Here is a 27,420-nt window from a genome sequence, read left to right as displayed (position 1 = left end):
TCCTCGTGGACGCGCGACGGATCGCCGGCACCATCCTCGGCGTCAGCACGGCGGAAACCAGGCGGACTACATGGTCCATTGACCATCAAGACTTCAGCCACAGGGTCGCTGCTATCGCACTCGGATGTGGTCTCCGCGGAGCCAGTCGACAGATTGAACATGCCGTGGAGAGTTTCATCGGGCCTGATTGCCGCGACTTGATGGGTGGCTGAATGCCGAGCCACCGAGTGTTTCACCCACCACTTAAGCCGCGACCGACCAGATCGCTTGTAGCGGCGAACAGCGGGGAGGGCAGACACCATCGGAGCCGACCGATACTGGGTCGACGGCTGCCGGAGAAGGACGCCGCGAACGCACACGTGAAAGTGCGTCGCCCCTCGGACGGGGAGTGCCTCGATGTCAAGGAGAGCTTCCTGAAGCCAAGCGGAGTCTTCGGCGATGAAAACGAGCGTGCGGAGACGCATCTCATGGCCCTCAGCCAATCCACTGCCGGAAACCATGATGATGATGATCGGAAAAATTGCAACTTAACCAACAAGTCGCTAAGACACCGGCCCCACGATGGGCGCCAACTGTCGTGGTTCTAAGACTGACAGTAGAAAGGGGGGTAGGTATGGAGATGCAAGATCTCAGTTATGGTGAAGGTGTACACACGATGTTTACGAGTTCAGGCTCTTCTCGAAGGAAGTAATAGCCCTACGTCTCGGTGCCAGGAGGCGGTCGACTGGATTATAAGTGTGTGATGTTATAGGGAGTGCGAACCCTTGTCCCAAAGGAGGGAGGTGGCTTATATAGAGTGAGCCAGGACCCCAACCATCCTCCATTACAAGGGGCTTAATGTACATAAAGTAGGGGCGTTACTGATAACGCCAGCCCTTAGTGCTATTAATGACCTTTAAGACTACGGAGTGAACGCCTGACCGTTGCAATATTGAGTGACTTTCGGTCTTCGGTAGGTCGAGCGATTCCTTGTATGGTCGAGTGACAATAGGTAGGGGGACACCCGAGTGATATGACTGGTCGAGTGGATTGCACTCGACATCTTTGACTGGGGGTCACTTGTTGCCTCTTGGACTTCTTATCTTCCACGGTAGTGACCTCGGGTAGGGCGTATAGGTCAGGCCTATGACCCTACCCCAGGTCTGTATCCTCATCAGGTAGGACTTAATTGGCCAGGGGCTTCATTACGCCCCATAATACGACAACAAAGTCTAAACACTTTTTTACAGTATAGTTCAGCGCCCCAAACTTTAGCATTATATGCATCGGCTCCGAATCATGTCTTTGGTCAATAGTTGGGTTTCTTGGCTCCTGTATTTACTACCTTACGTTCTACTATATCGGCTAGGGTAGTAAATGGAGAACTACTACGATTGTGTCCTGGTTCATCCGGATGAGCACCTCAGTAGAGAAAGCCGAAAACTGGCTGTCATGATGTGGCGTGAGCTGGTCAGCTGTTCGAGAGGTTACAAATCTTTTGCGATTTTTTCCGCATTATGCGATGAATCGGTTTTTATCCGATCAGGTGTTTACAACACCCCATGTTCAGACTTACGGACACTAGGGGCTTCGCCTAAATTTTTATTGTCAAACTCCTATGGCTAAGTGAGGGTGATAAAGCCACATAGTCCGATTGCCTGGTTCGTTGCGCTAAACACCTCTTTTAAGGACCAAAACTTTGGTATGAAGAGTGTTTAGATTCATCCCGAACACCCCCGTACTACCTACGTGGGGGCTGAAGCCGATGAGTGGCCAACTCTCAGATTTAACAAAACGGCCGCACATGAGGTAAAATTTTAAATAACATACATTATATTACATAACGACTCTGTTTCATAGTACAAGACATGATAACATGAATGTATTCATGGAAATATAACATCCTTAGCACATTGCTCCGCCACAATGCGGGATCCCTCCAGGACATCAGCAAAATACCGCTCGGGCGTGCTGTGCTCCTTGCCCACGGGCGGTCCTTCGGTCGCGAGCTTGACGGCATCCATCTTCACCCACTGCATCTTGACTCGGGCGAAGGCCATTCGTGCACCTTCGATGCAGACCAACCTCTTGATGGCATCAAGCCGAGGGCAGACATTGACTAGCCACTTCACGAGCCCGAAGTAGCTGCTGGGTATGACTTCGGCAGGTCATAGACAGATTATTAAATCCTTCATGGCTAGTTCGGCCACCCTATGCAGTTCGACTAGCTATTTTAGCTGATCGCTAAAGGGCACCGGATGTTCTTGCACAAGGTATTGCGACCAAAACAGATTCTCCGTGGAGCTCCCCTCTTCGGCTTGGAAGAACTCCGCAGCGTCTGAAACGCTGCACGGTAGATCCGCAGACGCCCTTGGAGAACTCCAAATCCGGGTCAGTAAGAGGAACCTTTTCTTCACATATTTGCTCTGCATAATAAAGACCTTACCCGCCATGATTTTCTGGCCTCCTGGACTTCCTGGAGGGCGCCCTGGGCTTCAACTCGGGCATCGTCTGTGCTTTGGCGGGCCTTGGCAAGTTCGGACTCTTGATCCGCAATGTTGCGCTCCAAGGACTCGCATTTCTTCATGGTGTCCTGGAGCTCCTGCTGGACCTCACTGACCCTAGCCTCATGATTTTCACGGGCGGCTTGTTCCTTGGACGCTCTCTCCTCGGCCTTGGCCAGCTCCTTCTTGAGGGTCTCCACCTCGGTCGCCGCTTCTAATAAATATCATGGCACTTTAGTCAACACAAATCATTCATCCTTCCTGAATATAGACAAGGTTATTGCATACCTTGTTGATCCTCTAGCTGCTTTTTCACGCGGCTGAACTCTTCCTCGGCCCGCTCCAGACTCTGCTTCAGTCTGGAAACCTCAGCAGTATGAGAGGTCGCGGCCAGTAACGACGCCTGCTTGTTCACATTGACTCATCTGGTTAGTGTCCTGCGAAACTTGTTTGATCCTCTGTCCGACTTTTCTTTTCGAACACCGGATAGTGTCTCAGGGGCTACTATCTATATTGTGACATACTTTGTACATAATTGCGTTGCTTACCTCAAAGCCTGTTAGAAGGCTTGTGCAGGCTTCAGTCAATCCGCTCTTCACAAACTGAATCCTCTCAACCACCGTACCCATAAGGGTATGGTGTTCCTCAACAATGGAAGCACTTTGAAGCGCTTCCATTAGAGTGTTTGGCACCTCTGGTTGGACAGAGGTCATCGGCGGAATTGGCACACCTCCTGCTTTTGATAAAGGCTGCTTTCTGGGTTCCGGAGCTGCACAGGTCTCCGGGACCATATTTGGCTGGGGGCCAAACTGAATATGGCCCCCATCGCTAGTCTCCATGGGGATTTGCTCCCCCATGTGTCCGGCGGCTGAGGTTTCACCCTCCGGCGCCGCCTTGACAGCCCCCTGAGTCTCTCCCTGGCCTAGGATACTTCAGGACAACACCTTGGTGTCCTACATGGCCTTGGGAGAGGATGCCGCCGGAAGGGACCCGTTGTCCATCGCCTTCGGGTCCAACGAATCCCCCGAAGATGAGGATCTCTCGAGGTTGGACCGAACCAGACTGCAAATGCATGAATTAACATGTTAAGACTATGAAGTAGAGAGTTCGGATATATGAATGCATCCGGGTTTTTGAGTACTCACGATTCGGCCAGGGGCTTGTCTCGGATGCGCCGCTCTGGGCTGCTGTCAAAGTCCCAAGCGGAGTTATCTGCGAGGAAACCCTTCCCCCTCTTGGATGCCCCTGCCTCCAGATTTGTGGAGGCCACCCTCTTCTTCCTTCTCCCCTCAGGGGAGAGTTGCTTTCCTCCTCCTCTTCATCCTCGGCGGCGAAGGAGTGAGTCTCGATGTCTTCGGACGTCACGTCCGAAGCACCCATGCGACGGAGGCCACCTCTGGTCCCCTTGGCCTTCTTCTTGGCCTTCTTCCCCGTTTGTTGATAGGTGATGTCCCACAAGTATAGGGGATCTATCATAGTCCTTTTGATAAGTAAGAGTGTCGAACCCAACGAGGAGCAGAAGGAAATGACAAGCGGTTTTCGGTAAGGTATTCTCTGCAAGCACTGAAATTGTAGGTAACAGATAGTTTTGTCATAAGATAATTTGTAATGGGTAACAAGCAATGAAAGTAAATAAAGTGCAGCAAGGTGGCCCAATCCTTTTTGTAGCAAAGGACAAGCCTGGACAATTTCTTATAATGAGAAAAGCGATCCCGAGGACACATGGGAATTATCGTCAAGCTAGTTTCATCACGCTCATATGATTTGCGTTCGTTAGTTTGTAATTTGATATGTGGGTGGACCGGTGCTTGGGTACTGCCCTTTCTTGGACAAGCATCCCACTTATGATTAACCCCTATTGCAAGCATCCACAACTACAAAAGAAGTATTAAGGTAAACCTAACCATAGCATGAAACTAGTGGATCCAAATCAGCCCCTTACGAAGCAACGCATAAACTAGGGTTTAAGCTTCTGTCACTCTTGCAACCCATCATCTACTTATTACTTCTCGATGCCTTCCTCTAGGCCCAAATAATGGTGAAGTGTCATGTAGTCGACGTTCACATAACACCACTAGGGGAGAGACAACATACATCTTATCAAAATATCGAACAAATACCAAATTCACATGACTAGTAATAGCAAGACTTCACCCATGTCCTCGGGAAGAAATGTAACTACTCATAAAGCATATTCATGTTCATGATCGGAGGAGTATTAATATGCATTAAGGATCTGAACATATGATCTTCCACCAAGTAAACCTATTAGCATCAACTACAAGGAGTAATCAACACTACTAGCAACCCACAGGTACCAATTTGTGGTTTTGATACAAGATTGGATACAAGAGATGAACTAGGTTTTTGAGAGGAGATGGTGCTGGTGAAGATGTTGATGGAGATTGACCCCCTCCCAATGAGAGGATCGTTGGTGATGACGATGGTGATGATTTCCCCCTCCCGGAGGGAAGTTTCCCCGGCAGAACAGCTCTGCCGAAGCCCTAGATTGGTTTCGCCAAGGTTCCGCCTCGTGGCGGCGGAGTTTCGTCCCGTAAGCTTGCTTATGATTTTTTCCAGGGTAAAAGCCTTCATATAGCAGAAGATGGGCCAATAGGGGATGCATGAGACAGGGGGCGCGCCCAATAGGGGGGGGGGGGCGCCCCCCACCCTCCTGGTCAGGGTGTGGTCCCCCTCCGGTACTTTCTTTGCTCAGTAATACTTATTCATTCAAAAAATGACTTTCGTGGAGTTTCAGGACTTTTGGAGCTGTGCAGAATAGGTTTTCAATATTTGCTCCTTTTCCAGCCAGAATTCCAACTGCCGGCATTCTCCCTCTTCATGATAAACCTTGTAAAATAAGAGAGAACAGCCATAAGTATTGTGACATAATGTGTAATAACAACCCATAATGCAATAAATATTGATATAAAAGCATGATGCAAAATGGACGTATCAATAGGGCGCCAGAACCAGCACCTTCCTCGGAAGTGGAATCGCTGGGTCTTCGGGCAGCGGAGCCGGACAATGAATCCGCTCCGCCTTCTTTGTCCAGCCCTGAGAGAATCAGTAGGAAGGCTCAGGCGTCTTCCTTGAGTATGCAAGTAAAGGATACGCCTGGAAAACATGAAAAAACTTACCAGACTAGCGGGATGGGTTGAGTCGTGCCCACGGTCCTCGGCCGTATCCTGCCACGTCTCGTTGGACTTGAAGAGCACCTTCCAGATGTCTTCGTGTGTAGTGCCAAAGAACTGCAGCAAGGTCTGGTGCTTGGCCGGATCGTACTCCCACAAATGGCACGTCCGGCTTTGGCACGGAAGGATCCGGCGAATAAGCATCACCTGGATCACATTGACGAGCTTGGTATTCTTGTCCATCATGCTCCTGATGCGCGTCTGAAGCGCTGTTAGCTCGTACGGCGAAGACCAGTCCAGGCCCTTCTCTGGCCAGGAGGTGAGTTGCATCGGGGCTCTGGACTGGAATTCAGGAGCCGCGGCCTAGGTGGTGCCGCACGGCTCTGTGATATATAACCACAATTTCTGCCACCCTTTGACGGTCTCCATGAAGGAGCCTTCGGGCCATGTGACGTTGGGCATCTTGCTCACCATGGCGCCTCCGCACTCTGCGTGTTGGCCACTCACCACCTTCGGCTTCACATTGAAGATCTTTAACCACAATCCGAAGTGGGGTGGGATGCGGAGGAAAGCCTCGCACACGACAATGAATGCTGAGATGTTGAGGAAATAATTTGGGGCTAGATCATAGAAATCTAGCCCGTAGTAGAACATGAGTCCGCGGATGAATGGGTGGAGAGGAAATCCCAGCCCGTGGACGAAGTGGGGGATGAACACCACCCTCTCATGGGACTCCGGGGTAGGGACCATCTATCCCTTGGCCGGAAGCCGGTGGGTGATTTCTTTGGCAAAATACCCAGCCTCCCAGAGCTTTGTAATGTCCTTCTCCTTGACGGTGGAGGCCATCCACTTGCCCTGCGCTCCGGATCTGGACATGGTTGGAGTGCTTTCTTGGGGCGGAAAAGATGAGAACTTGGGTGCTGGAGCTCGAGAATGGGGGAGGCAGAGAGAGAGAGAAGGCGTGGGTGAAAAGAGGTAAATCCTTATCTCCTTATAAAGGCAGCGAATATCGAGTGCCTCCCCACTCGCCTTAAAACTCGCCTATTCCCCAAGGGCCATGCAGGCGGCACAATTGGGTTACCCATGCCCGTATTGATGAGAATCCCGCATTAAGGGGGCACGATCTCTGCTTTGACAAGACATGCCAATGAAACCGCATCTTGAAATATGGAGCGACAGGCTAAAAAACGGTTCGAATAATGGCCGGGCGGCGACGTCATGTCACGCTACAAAAAGTTGTCAGCGGATTGTACTCGTGAAATATTATACTCTCTACGGTTGTGTGTGGTACTTGTTTTGCAGAGCCGGACACGTTTTCTGTATTCAAAGGATGCTTTGGAGTATTCGGAGGAGGAACCCTCCTTGCAATGCCGAAGACAATCTGTGCGCCGGACACCTCGTCATTGAAGCCTGGTTCAGGGGCTACTGAGGGAGTCCTGGATTCAGGGGTCCATGGCCGTCCGATCTATGTGACGTGGGCCGGACTGATGGGCTATGAAGATACAAGATAAAAGACTCTCTCCCGTGTCCGGATGGGACTCTCCTTGGCGTGGAAGGCAAGCTTGGCGTTTGGATATGAATATTCCTTGCTCTGTAACCAACTTTGTACAACTCTAGTTCCCTCCGGTGTCCATATAAACCGGAGGGCTTAGTCCGTAGAGGCAATCATAATCATACAGGCTAGACTTCTAGGGTTTTATCCATTACGATCAACTCTTGTAATACTCATATTCATCAAGATCAATCAAGCAGGAAGTAGGGTATTACCTCCATAGAGACGGCCCGAACCTGGGTAAACATCGTGTCCCCCGCCTCCTATTACCATCGACCTCAGACGCACAGTTTGGGACCCCCTACCCGAGATCACCGGTTTTGAAACCGACAATACCCATATGATCTTATATGTTGTTCTATAAGCCCAAAGTACATCGTCTAATTTCTTAGACCAATTCTTCCAGGACCTTTTGTAAAATTAATTTTATTTCTCTGTTTCTAAGTTCAACTTGACCACTAGACTGAGGATGATAGGGTGATGCAATTATATGGTTAACATCATACATGGCAAGCATTTTCCGAAAAGCACCATGAATAAAGTGTGAACCACCATTAGTCATTAAATATGTAGGGACTCCAAACCTTGGGAAAATAACTTCTTTGAGCATTTTAATAGAGGTGTTGTGATCAACACTACTAGTTGGAATAGCTTCTACCCACTTAGTAACATAATCAATAGCACCAAAATATGAGTATATACCCATTAGAGGAAGGAAAAGGTCCCATGTAATCAAATCCCCAAACATCAAATGGTTCGACAGCAAGTGAATAATTCATAGGCATTTCTTGACGCTCACCGATGTTACCTATTCTTTGACATTCATCACAAGATAAGATGAACTTACGGGCATCCTTGAAGAGAGTAGGCCAATAAAACCCAGATTGCAATACCTTGTGAGCAGTTATGTCTCCCTCATGATGTCCTCCATAAGCTTTGGAATGACATTTCTTTAGGATTTGTCCTTGTTCATGCTCAGGTACACAACGTCTAATAATACCATCTACTTCTTCTTTATAAAGATGTGGGTCATCCCAAAAGTAATGTCTTAAATCATAGAAGAATTTTTTCTTTTGTTGGTATGTGAAACTAGGTGGTAAATATTTAGTAACAATGTAATTAGCATAGTCAGCATACCAAGGAGTGTTATGAGAAACATTTATTGCAGCTAACTACTCATCAGGAAAACTATCATCAATAGGAAGTGGGTCATCAAGAATATTTTCAAGCCTAGACAAGTTATCAGCCACAGGGTTCTCAACTCCTTTTCTATCAGTGATATGCAAATCAAATTCTTGTAGCAAGAGAACCCACCTAATAAGCCTAGGTTTAGAATCTTTCTTTTCCATAAGATATTTTATAGCAGCACAATTGGTGTGAACAATAACTTTAGAATAAAAAATATAAGATCTGAATTTATCACAAGCAAACACCACTGCTAAGAATTCTTTTTCAGTAGTAGCATAATTTCGTTGAGAACTGTCTAGAGTTTTACTAGCATAATGAATAACATTTAATTTCTTATCAACTCTTTGTCCTAGAACATCACCAACAACATAATCACTAGCATCACACATAATTTCAAAAGGCAAGTTCAAATCAGGTGGTTGAACAATAGGTGCATAAATTAAGGCTTTCTTTAGTGTTTCAAAGGCTTCTAAACAATCATCATCAAAAATAAAAGTAATATACTTTTGCAAAAGATTTGTAAGAGGCCTAGAAATTTGAGAAAAGTCTTTGATAAATCTCCTATAGAAACCAACATGACCTAGGAAACTACGAATACCTTTGATATCTTTAGGACATGGCATTTTCTCGATCGCATCAACCTTAGCTTTGTCCACCTTAATACCTCTTTCAGAAATTTTATGACCCAAAACAAAACCTTCGTTAACCATAAAGTGACACTTCTCTCAATTCAAGACAAGATTTGTTTGCTCACGTCCCTGCGAAACTCGGTCAAGGTTGCTTAAACAATCATCAAAAGACTTCCCAAAATAGAAAAGTAATCCATGAAAACCTCAACAATCTTTTCACAAAAGTCAAAGAATATAGCAGTCATACATCTTTGAAAGGTAGCAGGTGCATTGCATAAACCAAAAGGCATATGTCTATAAGAATAAGTTCCAAAAGGACAAGTAAAAGTGGTCTTTTGTTGATCAGGTTGAGAAACAGGTATTTGTGAAAAACTAGAATATCCATCTAGGAAGCAAAAATGTGTGTGCTTAGATAACCTTTCTAGCATTTGATCAATAAAAGGCAGAGGGTAATGATCTTTTCTAGTTGCTTTGTTTAATTTTCCGAAATCGATTACCATTCTATAGCCTGTAAAAATTCTTTGTGGAATAAGTTCATTCTTGTCATTAGGAACAATAGTAATACCTCCTTTCTTATGGACACAATTACTAGGACTTACCCATCTACTACCAGCTATAGGATAGATTATACCTGCTTCCAAAAGTTTTAATATTTCCGTTCTTACTACTTCTTTCATCTTCGGATTTAACCGACATTGGTGATCAACAACGGGTTTAGCATCAGGTTCCATATTAATCTTGTGCTGACATAGAGTGGGACTAATGCCTTTAAGATCATCAAGAGTATACCCACTAGCAGCTCGGCGCTTCCTTAGAACTTTCAATAATCTTTCTTCTTCATGTTCTGAATGGTTAGCACTAATAATAACAGGATATATCTTCTTCCCATCAAGATAAGCATATTTCAAAGTGTCTGGCAATTGTTTTAATTCAAACACAGGATCACTTTTAGGTGAAGGAGGACCTCCTAGAGTTTCAATAGGCAGATTGTGCTTAAGCAGAGGTTGTTGTTCGAACAAGATTCTATCTATTTCATTTCTTTCATGCATATGCAAATCATTTTCATGGTCTAGCAAATATTGTTCTAAAGGATCAGTAGGAGGTACAACAATAGAAGCAAGACCAATAATTTCATCCTTACTAGGCAATTCTTTCTTATGATGCTTTCTACTAAACTTGGAAAAATTAAACTCATGAGACTCATCACCAAAACTAACACTGACATTTTGTTTCTCACAATATATTTTAGCATTAATGGTGTTCAAGAAAGGTCTACCAAAGATAATGGGATAGGAGTCATCTTGTGGGGAACCAATAACAAGAAAATCAGTAGGGTATTTTATTTTCCCACACAAAACTTCAACATGTCAAACAATCCCAAGTGGTGTGATGGTGTCTCTATTAGCAAGTTTAATAGTAACATTTATCTCTTCTATTTCAGCGGGTGCTATGTCATTCACAATTTCTTGATATAAAGTAAAAGGAATAGCACTCACGCTAGCACCTATGTCACATAAACCATGATAATAGTGATTTCCTATTTTAACTGAGACAACGGGCACGCCAACAACATGTCTATGTTTATCTTTCCCATCGGGTTTAGCAATTCTAGCAGCTTCATCAAAGAAGTAAATAACATGCCCATCAATATTATCGACTAGGAGATCCTTAACCATAGCAACACTAGGTTCTACTTTGATTTGTTCAGCTGGTTTAGGTGTTCTTATATGACTTTTGTTGACCACAATTGAAACTTTAGCACGTTCCTTCATCCTAACAGGGAAAGGTGGTTTTTCAATATATAAGCAGTGGGAACAACTGGATCAACATTATAAATAATAGTTTCATCTTTAGCTATTATCGGTTCTTTTGTTTCTTCTTTAATAGGTGGGTGATATTTAAACCACTTCTCCTTAGAGAGATCACATGAGTAGCAAAAGATTCAGAAAAGGAAGCTACTATCTCAGAGTTAAGTCCATTTAGTGCTAAACTTTTGAAAAGCATCGGTATTCATAAAAGATTTAACACAATCAAACTTAAGCTCAATACCTGACTCTTTACCTTCATCGAGTTCCCAATCTTCAGAGTTGTGTTTGATTCTTTCCAAAAGATCCCACCAGAATTCAATAGTCTTCTTCATAAAAGAACCAGTACAAGAAGTGTCGACCATGGATTGATCATTACGAGATAGCCGAGCATAAAAATTCTGAATAATAATTTATCTTGAGAGCTCATGGTTGGGGCATGAATATAACATTGACTTAAGCCTCCCCCAAACTAGAGCGATACTTTCTCCTTCACGAGGCCAAAAATTATATATATATAATTCCAATCACGATGAACTAGATGCATAGGATAATTTTTTTCATGGAACTCCAATTTCAATCGATTCCGATTCCAAGATCCAATATCATCGCATAGCCTATACCATGCCAATGCTTTTCCCTTCAAAGATAGAGGGAAAACCTCTGTCTTAGTTTCATCTCCGGGTAAACCTCCAAGTTTAAACAATCCACATATTCCTTCCACATATATCAAGTGCATATCATGATGTTCGGTTCCATCTCCTGCATAAGGATTAGCTAGCAGTTGTTTTATCATACCCGAAGGAATTTCATTTTCAATATTTTCAGTAGGTGCAGTAGGTTGAGGGGTAACTAATTGTGGTTCCGATCCAGGTGAAGATACCCCAAACAAACCCCTCAAAGGATTGTTCTATTGGGAAACCTAGCATGCAATTCCAAAAAAAAAATCCTACGCTCACGCAAGATCTACATAGGAGATGCATAGCAACAAGAGGGGGAGAGTGTGTCCATGTACCCTCGTAGACCGAAAGCGGAAGCGTTTGACAACGCGGTTGATGTTGTCGAATGTCTTCTCGTTCTGACCGATCAAGCACCGAACGTACGACACCTCCGAGTTCTACACACGTTCAGGTCGATGACGTCCCTCGAACTCTTGATCCAGCAAAGTGTCAAGGGAGAGTATCGTCAGCATGACGGCATGGTGACGGTGATGGCAAAGTGATCCGTGCAGGGCTTCGCCTAAGCACTACGACATTATGACCGGAGGCCTAAATTGTGGAGGGGAGCGCCGCACACGGCTAGGAATCAAGAGTTTATGAGGAATCCTACTTCGGAGCCTCCCTGTTCGGCCTCCCCCCTTCCATATTCATCCGCAGGAGGAACGAATGAGGAGGGATGAGAGAAGGAAGGGAGAGGCGAATCCCTCCCCTACCTTTCCCTCTTCTCCTCTTTCCTTCCACCCTATTTTGGCCTACATGGGGCATACCAGCCCCCTAGGGGCTAGTATGTCCCCTTCTTGGCCCATAGGCCCATGTAGTTGCCGGGGTGATGCCTAGAACCCCTTCCGGTGACCCAATATGTACCCCGTACCCCTAAAACACTTCCGGTGTCCGAATATCATCGTTCTATATATGAATCTTTACCTCTCGGCCATTTCGAGACTCCTCGTCATGTTCGTAAGCTCATCTGGGACTCCAAACAACATTCGGTCACCAAATCACATAACTCATATAATACAAAATCATCATCGAACGTTAAGCGTGCGGACCCTACGGGTTCGAGAACTATGTAGACATGACCGAGACACCTCTCCAGTCAATAACCAATAGCGGAACCTGGATGCTCATGTTGGTTCCCACATATTCTATGAAGATCTTTATCGGTCGTATCATATTGACAACATATGTTATTCCCTTTGTCAACGGTATGTTACTTGCCGAGATTCGATCGTCGGTATCTTCATACCTAGTTCAATCTCGTTACCGGCAAGTCTCTTTAGTCGTTCCGTAATACATCATCCTGCAACTAACTCATTAGTCATATTGCTTGCAAGGCTTATTATGATGTGCATTATCGAGAGGGCCCAGAGATACCTCTCCGATACTCGGAGTGACAAATGCTAATCTCGATCTATGCATCCCAACAAACACCTTCAGAGATACCTATAGAGTATATTTATAATCACCCAGTTACGCTATGACATTTGATAGCACACAAGGTATTCCACCGGTATTCGGGAGTTGCATAATCTCATAGTCAAAGGAATATGTATATGACATGAAGAAAGCAATAGCAATAAAACTTAACAATCATTATGCTAACCTAACGAATGGCTCTTGTCCATCACATCTTTCTCCTAATGATGTGATCTCGTTCATCAAATGACAACACATGCCTATGGTTAGGAAACTTAACCATCTTTGATTAACGAGCTAGTCTAGTAGAGCCTTACTAGGGACACTGTGTTTTGTCTATGTCCACACATGTATCAAGTTTCTGGTTAATACAATTCTAGCATGAATAATAAACATTTATGATGATATAAGGAAATATAAATAACAACTTTATTATTGCCTCTAGGGCATATTTCCTTTAGTCTCCCACTTGCACTAGAGTCAATAATCTAGTTCAAATCGCCATGTGATTTAACACTAATAATTCACTTCTTTATGTGATTAACACCCATAGTTCACATCGCTATGTGACCAACACCCAAAAGGTTTACTAGAGTCAGCAATCAAGTTCACATTGCTATGTGATTAACACCCAAAGAGTACTAAGGTGTGATCATGTTTTGCTTGTGAGAGAAGTTTAGTCAACGGGTCTGCCATATTCAGATCCGTACGTATTTTGGAAATTTCTATGTCTACAATGCTCTACACGGAGCTACTCTAGCTAATTGCTCCCACTTTCAATATGTATCCAGATTGAGACTCAGAGTCATCCGGATCAGTGTCAAAGCTTGCATATACGTAACTCTTTACGACGAACTCTTTGTCACCCAACTGAGAAACATTTCCCTAGTCCTCTTTAGGTACCTAAGGATAATTTTGACCGCTGTCTAGTGATCTACTCCTGGATCACTATTGTACCCCGTTGCCAAACTCATGGCAAGGTACACAATAGGTCTAGTATAAAGCATGACATACTTTATAGAACCTATGTGTCGGGGGTTGGGTACGACATATGCCAAAGGATGGCTTATCATGGTGGGAGCGAGTAGAACGTCGCCGGTGCCCGGAAGCGGGATGAGGCGAAGGCATGCACGCCGGCGGATCTTACCCAGCTTCAGGGCTCTCCGTGGAGATAACACCCCTACTGCTGCTCTGCGGGGTCTCCGCATGGTCACTATGGCAAAGTGAGTACAATGGTGCTCCTGGAGCTGTTTCTGGAGGTAGGAGAGGGCAAGGCTAGCTCTTTCCTTCCTATGTTCTGGGGTCTAGTGCTATCTGGGTCCGAACCCTTTGCATGGGCTTCCTGGGGGTTTATATAGGCCTACTCCCCAGGGGTACAACGGTAATCCGGCTGCGCGCGGGTCCCAGCCGTCTGTCTCTCAGGCCGTCGTCTTCTCCACCGACTACTAGGGCCCGCTGACTGGCGGGCCTCGCGGACAGGCCCGGTATTGTAGCGGTGCTCGTGATGACGCTGGCTTGGTCATGAGGTCATGGCAACAGTGCCACCGTCTGGCGGGCATTCATTGTCGCCATTCCCCATCTTGTCTGATTAATGGCGTGCGGGGCCCGTGGGAGGGGCCGACCGACTCCAGGGGACCGACTCCCACGGGTCCGTCTTCAGGGCGCTCTTGCCGTCTTCTGTCTACCCGCTGATAGGCGGTCCCTCCGTCCTTGGGTCGTACAGGTAGGCGTCATGGGCACAGTATGCCACCCACTAAGGCTGAGGTCAGGGCCGGCATGGCAACAGTGCCGCGCCTCGATGGAGATCTCCAGCGATATGGCGCACTGTAGCCATGCTGGTCCTTCGTAGGCAGGGTAGAGACGGCCACGCTGTGACCGTTCCCCGCTTTGTCCCTCACGGCGAAGGCAGGGGGTGGTTGGAGTCGCGAGCCGCCTACCCTCAGCCGGCTTCTCTTGAAGTCACCAGCTGAGAGTCGGCTTATCTGGAAGTCGTCAGCTGAGAGTCGGCTTATCTGGGAGTTGTCCCTGGGACTCGTCATATCTTGGAGTCGTCCCTGGGACTCGACATATCTCGGAGTCGTCCCTGGGACTCGGCATATCTTGGAGTCGTCCCTGGGACTCAGCATATCTTGGAGTCGTCCCTGGGACTCGGCATATCCTGGAGTCATCCCTGGGACTCGGCATAGCCTGGAGTCGTCCCTGGGACTCGGCATGAGCGGCGCAGCCTGTCCCAATGTCTTGAAAGGTTCTGGGATCGGGTTAGCCTACCCATGGCCCATTACTCCGACAGTAGTCCCCGAAGCTGGTGAGGCTCCGCGAATACTGCGTCATGGGGCTTCAATAGTTTCGTTCTTCTGGTTGCGGAATCTAGGCTTCGCTTGCCGTCTTACTTTAGGCCGACTATCCGGAATCGGACTCGCAGAGGGCCGCCTCACTCCCTAAGTAGTTCAAACGTCGCGGCGGGAAACCAGGCGGCGTGCCTGATACGCTTCCCCGCGGTCGCCCGCCACAGCCCCGTCGCGCAGCGCCACATGGCGAGGACAGTCTGCCTACCCACATGCGCGACGGGACATGCCGTTAGGCGGGGCCCACCACTACCGCGCCTCGGCATGCGAACAGATCCATTGTGGCCGCATGGACGGTTGGGTTTCCCACGTTGTTACTGCGTGCAGTAACTTTGTGGGGTAGATCATGGGGAAGGGCGTGGGGTCCCGTGCGCAGTTAATCCCACGCCCGACCCATCGGCTTCTCAGCCTATGAGGCTATAAGTAGGCGGGGGGAGAGGATCGGCGAAGCACGCGCGCCCTTCTTCCCTGCTCCCCCGCCTCCTCCTGCCTCCTCTGCTTCCTGTCTCCTTCTTGCCGCCGTCGCGCCGAACCACGCCGCGGCCGCCATGATGAGCTCTTCCTCTGCCGCCGCGCCTCCTGCCGTGCGCTCCGGCGTGTGGGACGGCTCCGACGTGGACGACAACCTCATCGAGTTTCTTCGCAAGACATGCCACCTCCCTGGTGCAAACGTCGTGCGAGCCCGTGCCGTGCCGGCAAAGGAGATATTGCCGGCGCCAGAGGAGGGTGAGCGGGTCATTTTCCGCTCGCACCTCATGCGCAGCCTGGGGCTGCCGGCGAGCGGCTACTTTCGCTTCTTCCTGGAGCTCCACGGGCTCCAGCCGCACCACCTCACGCCGAACATGGTGGTGCTGCTGGCTGCCTTCGCCACCCTGTGCGAAGGCTTCCTCGGCGTTCTCCCCACCATCGAGCTGTGGGGAGAATTCTTCCAATCCAAGCTCGGCATGCACGTCACCGGCGTGCCGGCCCAATGCGGCGCCTTTATCGCGATGCGGCGAACGACATCCGACAATCCATTTCCCTCTATCCCGCTGATCAAGTCGGTGAAGATGTGGCAGCGGTCTTATTTCTAGGTGAAGAACGTCGCCCCGGACGGCGACTGGGTCAATCTGTCGCCTTACGAAGCCGGTGCACCGGCTGGGAGGCTCCCCAGCTGGTCCCACCGAGTCAAGACGCTGACTCCCGCCGGAGCCCCCGCCGTAGCGCAACTTTGAGTTCTGACACAGTCGGAGGGCCTGGTTGGAGCCGACTTGCTGGCCGCCTTCATGGCGCGCCGAGTCCTCCCTCTCCAAGGCCGGCCTCATCTGATCAGTCAGATGAGCGACCACTGGGACCCGAGTCGGATGTGCACCAGGGACATGCCCCACGCGGAAGTGGCGAACATGGTGAACCACATCGCAAACTGCGAGCTCGCGGTGGCTACTCGCGCGCCAACCCTCCTCCGGCGGTAAGTCGCATCTCTTGTTGCTCTGTTTTCTTTGTAGCCGAATACGACTTCTGATCTTTTCGGTTTCTCTGAGTCAGAATCCCCTCATTCAGCCTGCAGCCAGCGTTGAAAGACCGCCCCGTGAATTCGTCCCTGACCGAGCGGAGAGCGATGTTGATGACCCCGTCTGGGAGCGCGCACGGAAAACGGCCGGCGGGCCCGCCGGTGCCGCCGACCGCGGATGAGTCCGAGGCGAGGCTGCTCCTCCAAGTTGCCTCGCCAGTGCGCTGCCGCCTTGAGAGGGCGACTTCGGTGCCGCGACCCTTGGAGACCGGCGCCGCCAGCTCAGCTATCCCAGACGCCGAGGCGACGAGCCCCGCGCCCGTTGGGTGGTTGCGCGGAGGCGGCACAGGTCCGCTAAACCAGGCGCTTCTGGACGTCCAGGCGAAGCTGCAAGCTGAGGGCGACGCCCTCCAAAACTGCACCAGGGCGCATCTGGCATCACGAACGGCCGTCCGAGTACGCCCTCTTCTTTTGATTCTTGGTTTTCTTGTTCTTCTTTGTGGGGGCGCGCCAGTGCACCCACTGGGTGTAGTCCCCGAGTTTCGGGCCGGCTGCCGAGCAGGCGGTTCGGAACTCCCTCTGGCGAGTTCCAAATATTTAACTTTGTCTGAAATGCTTATTATAGGAGTATCACAACCTCCGCGCTACTGCCTTCAACCGCAATGTTGAGGAGCTGGGCAAGCGGACCGCCGACTTGTCGGAGAGCCGGAGTGAGTCCTTCTTTTTCGGTGGGGGAGCGCTGGCGCACCTGCGGGCTGTAGTCCGCGAGATTCGGGCCAACTGCTGAGCAGTCGGGCCGGATCTTCTCAGCGACTTTCTTTGTTGACGACTTATCGTCTTTTTCTTTTTTCTTCTTCAGGGGCCAACGCCACTCTTCAGCAGCAGCTGGGCGATGCCAACACCGCCTTGCGCGCCAAGGGGGAGGAGTGCAGCAAGCTTGTCACGGAGCATGATCTGCTGGCTGCGCAGCTGGTGGAGCAAAAGGAGCTGCTCAAGAAGGCGCAGGAGGAGGCAGATAGGAAAGAGGCTGCACTCGTGGCCGAGTTCGAGAGCGACCGGTCCTCCTAGACCGGCAAGGAGGCGCAGCTGACTTTCGGCTTCCATGAGATCGAGAACATCGTCGATGGTGAGTTTCTTGGTTTCCTTTGAGCCGCCGACTGTGGGTCGGGCCGACTTTTGACTCTGACTTGTTTCTTTTTTGTCTTGGTAGACTTCTTCCCTGGCCACTCGCAGGCAGTCATACAGGCCATCGAGGCTGATCGTGAGGCACGGAGGGCAGATGGCGCGGAGATCGCTGCTAACACCCCCCTAACCATCAACGAGCAGCTTCTGAGTATTGAGGCCCGTCTTCGGCCGGCCCATCGGTTGATGCGCCGGCTTCAGCGTGCTGGCGCCCAGGCGGTTGCCGCTCTGTGGCCAGACGCGCCGGTTCTGTGCACTGCCAGTTGGACTGCCGGCTGGCTGGAGGTCGCAGCGGGCTGTCTTGAAGCCTAGAAGGGTTCCTCGGCCCGGGCCGGAGCGCGCCGAGCCTTGGAATTTGTCAAGGCGTGGTATCCGGGGCTGGACCTGGACTGGCTGGCCGCGTTCCGGTCAGAGGCCCAGGCGGAGCTGGTGGCTGTGGAGGGCGCCCTCATCGAGCGTGCGGTGGTGATTGCCGACTACACAGATACCAGCGTCTTCATCCCCGAGCGGGCTGCAGGCGGCGAGGAGGTGCCGCCGGAGTGGTTCGGGATGAACCCGGACTACGACGAGGACTCGGCAGAGGTGATTGGCTCCAGCACCAAGGAGGAAGACGAGGCGGAGGACGAAGACGAGACGGAGGCGCCAGAAGACGGACCAGGCGACCAGCCTCAGCTCGACCGCGCCTCCAGCAACGAACCGCGTCTGGATAAGGCGACTGCCGCCGGAGATGATCAAGCCGAGGCTGCCCAGTCGGCTGCCCCGGCGCCTGACACCGCCGTCTCCTCCGACCCTCCGAACCCGGATGCCGCCTCCTAGGCTGCCGTCTTTGCCTTCGCTTTATCTGCCTTAGTAGTCTTTGAAAAACTTTGTTAAATTAGAAATATTCCATCCGCGGGGTGTATCTTGAACTTCTACTTGAAGATTCGGCCAAGGGCCTATGTAAATATTTATCCGAGTTCTATCTTTCCTTGCTCATTGCTCTTTTCGCTTTTCCCTTTTGCCGCCTTCCCTTAGTTGCCGCCTTGCCAGTCGGACAACCGCTCTGCGGACTGCCGCTGGATCGAACGATTGGCTACTTTGGGAAGGCAAGTACTTGGCCATTTTTAGAGTCTTTTTAACAAGTCGGATAGAAAGCGGTAAGCCGACTACTAAAGAGTCGGCTTTCCTTAATAGAGGCTAGTAGAAAGCGGCAAGCCGACTACTCATGAGTCGTCTTTTGCTTAAAAGATGCTGGACGCCGTCTTAGGCTATGTTTGTGCTTTGGGTCCTTACCATTTTTCGTATGGGCGCCCGTTCTTCCTCACTCCTGCCAACCAAACAGTCGCTCTGTGAGCTGCGGCTTTTGACAAGAGACGGCTTAGGCGCCACACACTACTTGTCTGACTGCGGGAAGCACCTCATAGCACAAGGCGGCGAGTCCCCGGGCCGACTAGTCGAGCCCGGTGCCAAGCGGCATTAACAAAGAGTAATATACTCGAAGGCATAATTCTTATCATACAGATAACAAAAAAGGGCAGTCTCCGAGCTCGTCTCGGGTGGGCCAAAGTCTTGGTACTTTAATACAAAGGGTAGCATGATACATACTGCATCAACTGTAAAATCTTCGGAAAAGATTTGCATTCCACGGGCGTTCTGTCTCTTTGCCGGAGTCGTCCCTCTTGCGTGCTCGAGGCTTCTGAGCGTCGATCAGGTAGTAGGAGTCGTTTCCCAGCACCTTGCTGATAATGAAGGGGCCCTCCCAAGGTGCCGACAGCTTGTGCTGGCCGGCTGTTCGCTGGATCAGTCAGAGCACAAGGTCGCCCTCTTGGAAAGATCTTGGCCTGACCTTCCTGTTGTAGTATCGGCGCAGACTCTGCTGGTAGATGCTGGACCGGCTGAGTGCCAACAACCGGCCCTCTTCCAGCAGATCGACGCCGTCTTGACGTGCTTCTTCTGCTTCTTCCTCGGTGTACATGGTGACTCGGGGGGAGTCGAACTCTATGTCCGTCGGGATGACGGCTTCGGCACCGTAGACGAGGAAGAAGGGTGTGAAGCCGGTTGACTTGTTTGGAGTCATGCGCAGACTCCAGAGGACGGCTGGCAATTCGTCAAGCCAACAGCCGGCCGAACGCTCCAGTGGTTCGACCAGTCGAGGCTTTATGCCAGACAGGATGAGGCCATTTTCTCACTCTACCTGGCCGTTTGACTGCGGATGGGCAACGGACGCTAAGTCCAATCGGATGCCCTGATTCTCGCAGAAACGGGCCAAGCCGCATTTGGCAAAATTTGTGCCATTGTCGGTGATGATGCTGTGTGGGATGCCGTATCGAGTCGTGATGTCGGCGATGAAAGTCACTGCAGTCGGACCATTCAACTTCTTGATGGGTTTCACTTCTATCCACTTGGTGAACTTGTCCACCGCGACAAGTAAGTGAGTTAGGCCGCCTCGTGCTGTTTTGAATGGTCCCACCATGTCCAGGCCCCAAACCGCAAAGGGCCAGGCAATGTGGATATCCTTGAGTGCCGAAGCCAGCTGATGTGGCTTGGAACGGAACATCTGGCACCCCTTGCACTTTTGGACTAACTCTTTGGACTCTTCCAGGGCAGTCGGCCAGAAGAAACCATGCCAGAAGGCTTTGGCGACGAGTGCTCTTGAAGTCGCATGGTGACCGCACTCGCCTTCATGGACGTCTTTGAGAATTTCCTGGCCTTGCTCTGCCTCGACGCAGCGTTGGTAGACACCAGTGATGCTGCGCCTGACCAGCTCTCTATTGACTATGGTGTAGGTTGCCGCTCGACGTTGCACTTGCCGAGCCAAGATTTCATCGGTTTGCAGCTCTCTGTTTACTAGGAACTTGAGGATGGGCTAGGCCCATGAGGGTGCTGCTATTTCTTCAATTGCTACTATTGTGACTTGGACAAGGGCGGCTGGGCTGGGAGGCGGCGGGTTAGAGTCCGCAGCCGCTTGCTGACTTGACGAAGTCCCGGGCCGACTGGAGCAGTCCCCGGGCCGAGTTCTGGAGTCTTTGGCCTGATCGCCGCAGTCCCCGGGCCGGGTTCTGAAGTCCCTGGGTCGGCCTTGACTGCAGCTTTCTTGGAGTCGGATCCGACTTCTTTGGGTGGAGCCGGCACAAAGATTGAGTCTGATTCTGGTGAAGGCTTGATAGACAGCTTGAGGACGCGCCGAAGGGTGACGCCAGATGGTATTGCTTGGCGGGTGGAGCCGATTTGTGCCAAGGCGTCTGCTTGGTCATTGTCGTTCCTTGGCACGTGGAGGAACTCGCACCCCTCGAAGTATCCGCTGAGTTGCTGCACAAGGAAGCGGTAGCTTGCCATGTTTGCGTCCTTGGCGTCCCAATCGCCAGATGATTGCTGGACCACCAAGTCAGAGTCGCCATAACACAGGATCCGGCGAATGCCGAGTTCTTTGGCAAGACGGAGCCCATGAATGAGCGCCTCGTACTCGGCCACATTGTTGGAGGCGGCAAAATGGATCTGCAGCACATATCTGAGCTTGTCGCCTTTGGGGGAAGTGAGGACGACGCCGGCTCCCAAGCCAGTGCGCATCTTGGAGCCATCGAAGTGCATCCGCCAATGGGTGGAGTCGGGCGCTGGTGGAAGATACTGGGTCTCGGCCCAATCGACGAGGAAGTCGGCCAGTGCTTGCGACTTGATGGCAGTGCGGGGCTTGTAGTAGATAGTGTAGGGAGCCAGGTCAATGGCCCATTTGGCCACTCGGCTAGAAGCATCTCGGCTTCCGTTGATCTCGGCTAGTGGGGCTGTGCAGACCACAGTGATTGGATGCTCCTGGAAGTAAGGCTTCAATTTCTTGGCGGCAAAATGCATGCCGTAGCACATCTTCTGGTAGTGGGGGTAGTTCTGCTTGGAGGCCGACAGTACTTCACTCAGGTAATATACCGGTCTCTGGACAGGTAGCGCCTTGCCTTCCTCCTTGCGCTCGACTACAATGACTGTGCTAACTACCCGGCTGGTGGCGGAAATGTATAGGAGCATGGGCTCTTTGGGAGTCGGAGCCGCCAGCACAGGGGGAGTAGTCAACATTTTCTCCAGTTGGAGAAAAGCCTCGTCCGCCTTGGGAGTCCATTCAAAAAAGGTTGTCTTCTTCATGAGCTGATATAAGGGGAGAGCCTTCTCGCCCAGCCGACTGATGAATCGGCTGATGGACGCCAAATAGCCGGTGAACTTTTGCACATCTAACAGTCGTCTGGGTGCTTCCATCCTCTCGATGGCCTTGATCTTCACAGGGTTGCACTCTATCCCGCGTTCAGAGACCAGGAAACCAAGGAGCTGGCCGGCTGGTACTCCGAAGACGCACTTCTCGGGGTTGAGCTTGATCTGGAATCGGCGCAGGTTCTCAAAGGTTTCCTTGAGGTCTTCCAACAGAGTTCCACGTTTTTCCATCTTCACCACCACGTCATCCACGTAGACGTGGGCATTTCTGCTGAGTTGCTTGAGGAGGCACTTCTACATGCAACGCTGAAAGGTGGCGCCGGCATTCCTCAAGCCGAACGTCATGGTCAAGTAGCAGAAGGCACCAAACAGCGTGATGAAGGCGGTCTTTAGTCTGTCAGCCGGGTTCAGCTTGATTTGGTGATATCCAGAATATGCATCTAAGAAACTCAACAGCTCGCATCCGGCTGTGGAGTCTATCACCTGATCAATTCTCGGCAGAGCGAATGGGTCCTTGGGACAGGCTTTATTGAGGCTTGTGTATTCGATACACATCCGCCACTGCTTGTTCTTCTTCAGCACCAGCACTGGGTTTGCTAGCCACTCTGGGAAAAACACTTCCATAATGAAGCCGGCTGCCAGGAGTCGGGTTATCTCTTCTCCAACAACTCTTCTCTTCTCTTCTCTTCTGACAGGCGGCACAAGGGCTGCCTGACGGGCCTTACATCAGACCGGACATGTAATTTGTGCTCGGCGAATTCCGTCGGTACACCAGGCATGTCTTTAGGAGACCATGCGAAGATGTCTCGATTCTCATGGAGGAAATCGACGAGCTCGCCTTCCTATTTGCTGTCAAGGTTTGTACCCATGACAGCGTACCTCTCTGGGTGTCCGGGTCCAAAGGTATCTTCTTTGTTTCTCTGGCTGGCTTGAATGATCCTTCTGCTTCCGACTCCTTGGGGTCGGGCGACATCTCGGGCTGCTTGCCGGCCATCGCCACAACCCGATCAAGAAGCCGCTACTCAGCAGCGATCACCAAGGACTCGGCCAGCCGACTGCTTTCGGCCGCGCAAGCAGACGACTTTCTCTAGTCGCCGGTCACGGTTAGAATTCCCTTGGAACTCGGCATCTTCATCTTGAGGTAGGCGTAGTGGGGGACTGCCATGAACTTGGCCAAAGCAGGTCGGCCAAGCAACGCATGGTACGGGCTTTCAAGGTCCACCACTTCAAACCAAATTGGCTCTCGGCGGAAAAGATCTTTGTCCCCAAAGAGGACGTCTATCAGGATCTTGCCGATAGGTGAGCAGGAAAGGCCGGGAACAATGTCGTGGAACACAGTCCGGCTGCTCTGAAGCTATCTTCGCTTGATTCCTAACTTCTCCATCGTATCCTTGTACAGGATATTGATAATGATGCCTTCGTCTATCAGCACTCGTGAGAATCGCACGGCCCGCCTATCTGTGGCGAGTGTGGCGCCTAAGACCAGGGCGTAGGAGCCTGGATTTGGCATCACCTCTGGGTGATCAACTCTGCTCCAACTGATGGGCCTTTTGGACCAGTGCATGAACTCTGGAGTGCTTGACGCAACTGCGTTCACCTCTTGCTGCTGCTGGCGCCTGCTGCATCGATCGTCGGCCACACTGGTGAACACCACATAGGCTCCGTGCTCATCTGGGAACTCGTCTTGTATCGCGCCGACTGGCCTGACAGCTGGCTGCTGGGGCGGTGGTGGAGGAGGCGGCCCAGCAGGCGGGGAAGGGAGTAGGTCGTCTCCCTTGGCGATTCTGATCAGCCAGTGGCATTTCCGGGTGGTGTGGTTCGACGGCTTCGCGCCGCTGTGGAACTTGCAGGGGCCATCCAGGGTCTGCTCGTAGGAGAAGGCCGGCAACCAGTTGGACTTGCCGCCTTTCTGCCGCCTCGTCGGAGGCTGTCCCTCCGGCTGCTGGTCTTCGACTGTTGCCACTTGCCGACTGTTGGAAGCCGGCTGCGGGGCCTTGCGCTTGTGGTCGTTCTGCTGCTGCCGCCGACTGGTGTCCCCAGCCGGAGTTCTTGGAGCCTAAGGAGCGACTTTGCCAGTCGCGCTGACTTGAATCTCGACCTTCATGGAGGAGTCGGCCGTGGCATACTTGTCTGCTGTGATCAGCAGCTCATCGAGGGTCTCCGGCTCGTCGCAGAGGAGTTTGTGCTTGAGGAGGGTGCCTTCTCTGCACCCGACGGTAAAGTACTCGATAGCCTGCACCTCGTGCACGCCCTCGCAGGAGTTTCGAAGCTCGGCCCAGCGCGTGAGGTAGTCACGAGTGGACTCGTTGGGGCCTTGCACGCACAAGGAGAGTTGGCGAGGCTTGGGAGGTCGCTTGTACGTGCTCGTGAAGTTGCGGACGAAGGCCTCGGTGAAGTCGACCCAGTTGTTGATGCTACGGGGCTTCAGACTGTTCAACCATGTCCGGGCCGTGCCCTGGAGCATGAGCGGAACATATCTCACGGCAACACGCTTGTTGCCGTTTGCTCTATTGACGGCCGTGGAGTAGTCAATCAGCCAGTCCTCCGGCTTCATGGTGCCGGTGTATTTGGGCGTGTCTCGGGGGAGCGTGAACCCTTTGGGAAAGGGCTCATCTCGGATGCGGGGTCCGAAACAGGGAGGACCCAACTCGTCTTCTTCTTCCAGCGCCAGGGATCGGCGGAGTCAGTCGATCCGGTGGCGGACATCGTTCTCCCCGACTCCCTCTCGGCGGCCAAGGCGGTCGCCGAGAGTCGGATGCTCTACGGGTGGCGGGGAGACTCGCCTTTCTCTGCGAAGAGGGGGAGGCAGATAGTCGTCCCGCCGTTCCACCGCTTTGGGGCGGCCGTCTTGGTCGCGCTCGATGGTGATGCGAGTCCGACTGTGGCTGACAGCCGGCTCCTTGTCTTTCTTTCCGCGGACCCCGCCAGTCGGCGTCCGAGACGTCGCACCTTGATCTCGGCAGGGTGGCGGGTCGTCGTTTTGTCGCCGCGGCGCCTCCGTGTGGCAGCCGGCTTCGTTCTGCGCGGCAGCCGCGTCGAGGAGCTGCCGAACTTGCTTCGTCATCAGGCGGCGCTCTTCGCCCTCGAAGTTGTCGAGCTCATCCGCCGCCGCCTGGGCGGCGCGGATGTTCTCCGCAGGCGTGGCATACACAGGGCGATTGGCCCCAAACAGGTTGGCGATTGCCACGCCGTGCTGCCGGACCGCGCCTAGGCGGCTAGGCCCAGTCGGAGCCGGCAAGCCGCCCACGGCGCGATCCATCTCGCGTTGGTAGGCTTCTGACAAGCGTCTCATGCTTGCCAGCTTCTTTGCATCCTTAATGAGCTGAAGGCGCAGCGCCTCCAGCGTCTCGGTATCAGCGTCTCCCGGAATCGGCGCGGTGAGGTCTCGTAGAGCCGCATCGAGTGGGTCATGAGCTCCCTCACCAGAACGCTCGCCGTGATCGAGGACGAGGACCTCCGTGACAGTGCTTCCACCGCTCTCCGCGCAAGGGAGCGGCTCGTCGTAGACCACCATGTTGGTGGCGAACGCGTCGAGCGACGCGGTGTCGGAGTCGACCAGCATCGGGTATGTGGATCCTATGGACTCCAGGTCCACGGCAGGCTTGCCGGTGACGTGGAGTTGGTCGAGGAGACCTGCGAGGAGGCTCTCAGGGCCGCTCGTGTCTGCGTCGCACGCAGGCTCATCGGAGAGGCGAATCTCGCCGATAAGCTCGGCGAGGCAGCTGGCCGCGCAGGCGATCTCAGCGCCGTGCAGCGCGTCGGCGCAGACTCCATCTAGCATGCCGGGCTGGCTGTGCTCGCTAGGGAGAAAAAGGGTTCCCGTCCAGAGCAGGTCTCCGGGCGACGGTGCACCTCGCCCCATGGTGGGCGCCAAATGTCGGGGTTGGGTACGACATATGCCAAAGGATGGCTTATCATGGTGGGAGCGAGTAGAACGTCGCCGGTGCCCGGAAGCGGGATGAGGCGAAGACATGCACGCCGGAGGATCTTACCCAGCTTCAGGGCTCTCCGTGGAGATAACACCCCTACTGCTGCTCTGCTGGGTCTCCGCATGGTCACTATGGCAAAGTGAGTACAATGGTGCTCCTGGAGCTGATTCTGGAGGTAGGAGAGGGAAAGGCTAGCTCTCTCCTTCCTACGTTCTGGGGACTAGTGCTATCTGGGTCCGAACCCTTTGCATGGGCTTCCTGGGGGTTTATATAGGCCTACTCCCCAGGGGTACAATGGTAATCCGGCTGGGCGCGGGTCCCAGCCGTCTGTCTCTCAGGCCGTCGTCTTCTCCACCGACTACTAGGGCTCGCCGACTGGCGGGCCCCGCCGACAGGCCTGGTACTGTAGCGGTGCTCCTGATGATGCTGGCTTGGTCATGAGGTCATGGCAACAGTGCCACCGTCTGGCGGGCGTTCACTGTCGCCATTCCCCATCTTGTCTGATTAATGGCGTGTGGGGCCCGTGGGAGGGGCCGGCCGACTCCAGGGGGCCGACTCCCACGGGTCTGTCTTCAGGGCGCTCTTGCCGTCTTCTGTCTACCCGCTGACAGGCGGTCCCGCTGTCCTTGGGTCATACAGGTAGGCGTCGTGGGCACAGTGCGCCGCCCACTAAGGCTTAGGTCAGGGCCGGCATGGCAACAGTGCCGCACCTCGATGGAGATCTCCAGCGATATGGCGCACTATAGCCATGCTGGTCCTTCGTAGGCAGGGTAGAGATGGCCATGCTGTGACCGTTCCCCGCCCTGTCCCTGGGACTCGGCATATCCTGGAGTCATCCCTGGGACTCGGCATATCCTGGAGTCGTTCCTGGGACTCGGCATATCCTGGAGTCGTCCCTGGGACTCGGCATGAGCGGCGCAGCCTATCCCAATGTCTTGAAAGGTTCTGGGGCTCGGGTTAGCCTACCCGTGGCCCATTACTTCGACACTATGGCTCATGCATAGGGAATGACTTTCATTCTCTCTCTATCTTCTGTCGTGGTCGGGTTTTGAGTCTTACTCAACTTCATACCTTACAACTCAGGCAACAACTCCTTCTTTGACTAGTCCATTTTGAACTCCTTCAAAATCTTATCAAGGTATGTACTCATCGAAAGTCTTATCAAGCATCTTAATCTATCTCTATAGATCTTGATGCCCAATATGTAAGCAGCTTCACCGAGGTCTTTCTTTGAAAAACTCCTTTCAAACACTCCTTTCAAACACTCCTTTATGCTTTCCAGAAAATTCTACATCATTTTCGATCAACAATAAGTCATTCACATATACTTATTAGAAAGGTTGTAGTGCTCCCATTCACTTTCTTGTAAATACAGGCTT

This window comes from Triticum dicoccoides, chromosome 5B (assembly GCF_002162155.2).
Source record: "Triticum dicoccoides isolate Atlit2015 ecotype Zavitan chromosome 5B, WEW_v2.0, whole genome shotgun sequence".
NCBI lineage: Eukaryota > Viridiplantae > Streptophyta > Magnoliopsida > Poales > Poaceae > Triticum > Triticum dicoccoides.
This window is presented reverse-complemented; position numbering follows the sequence as displayed.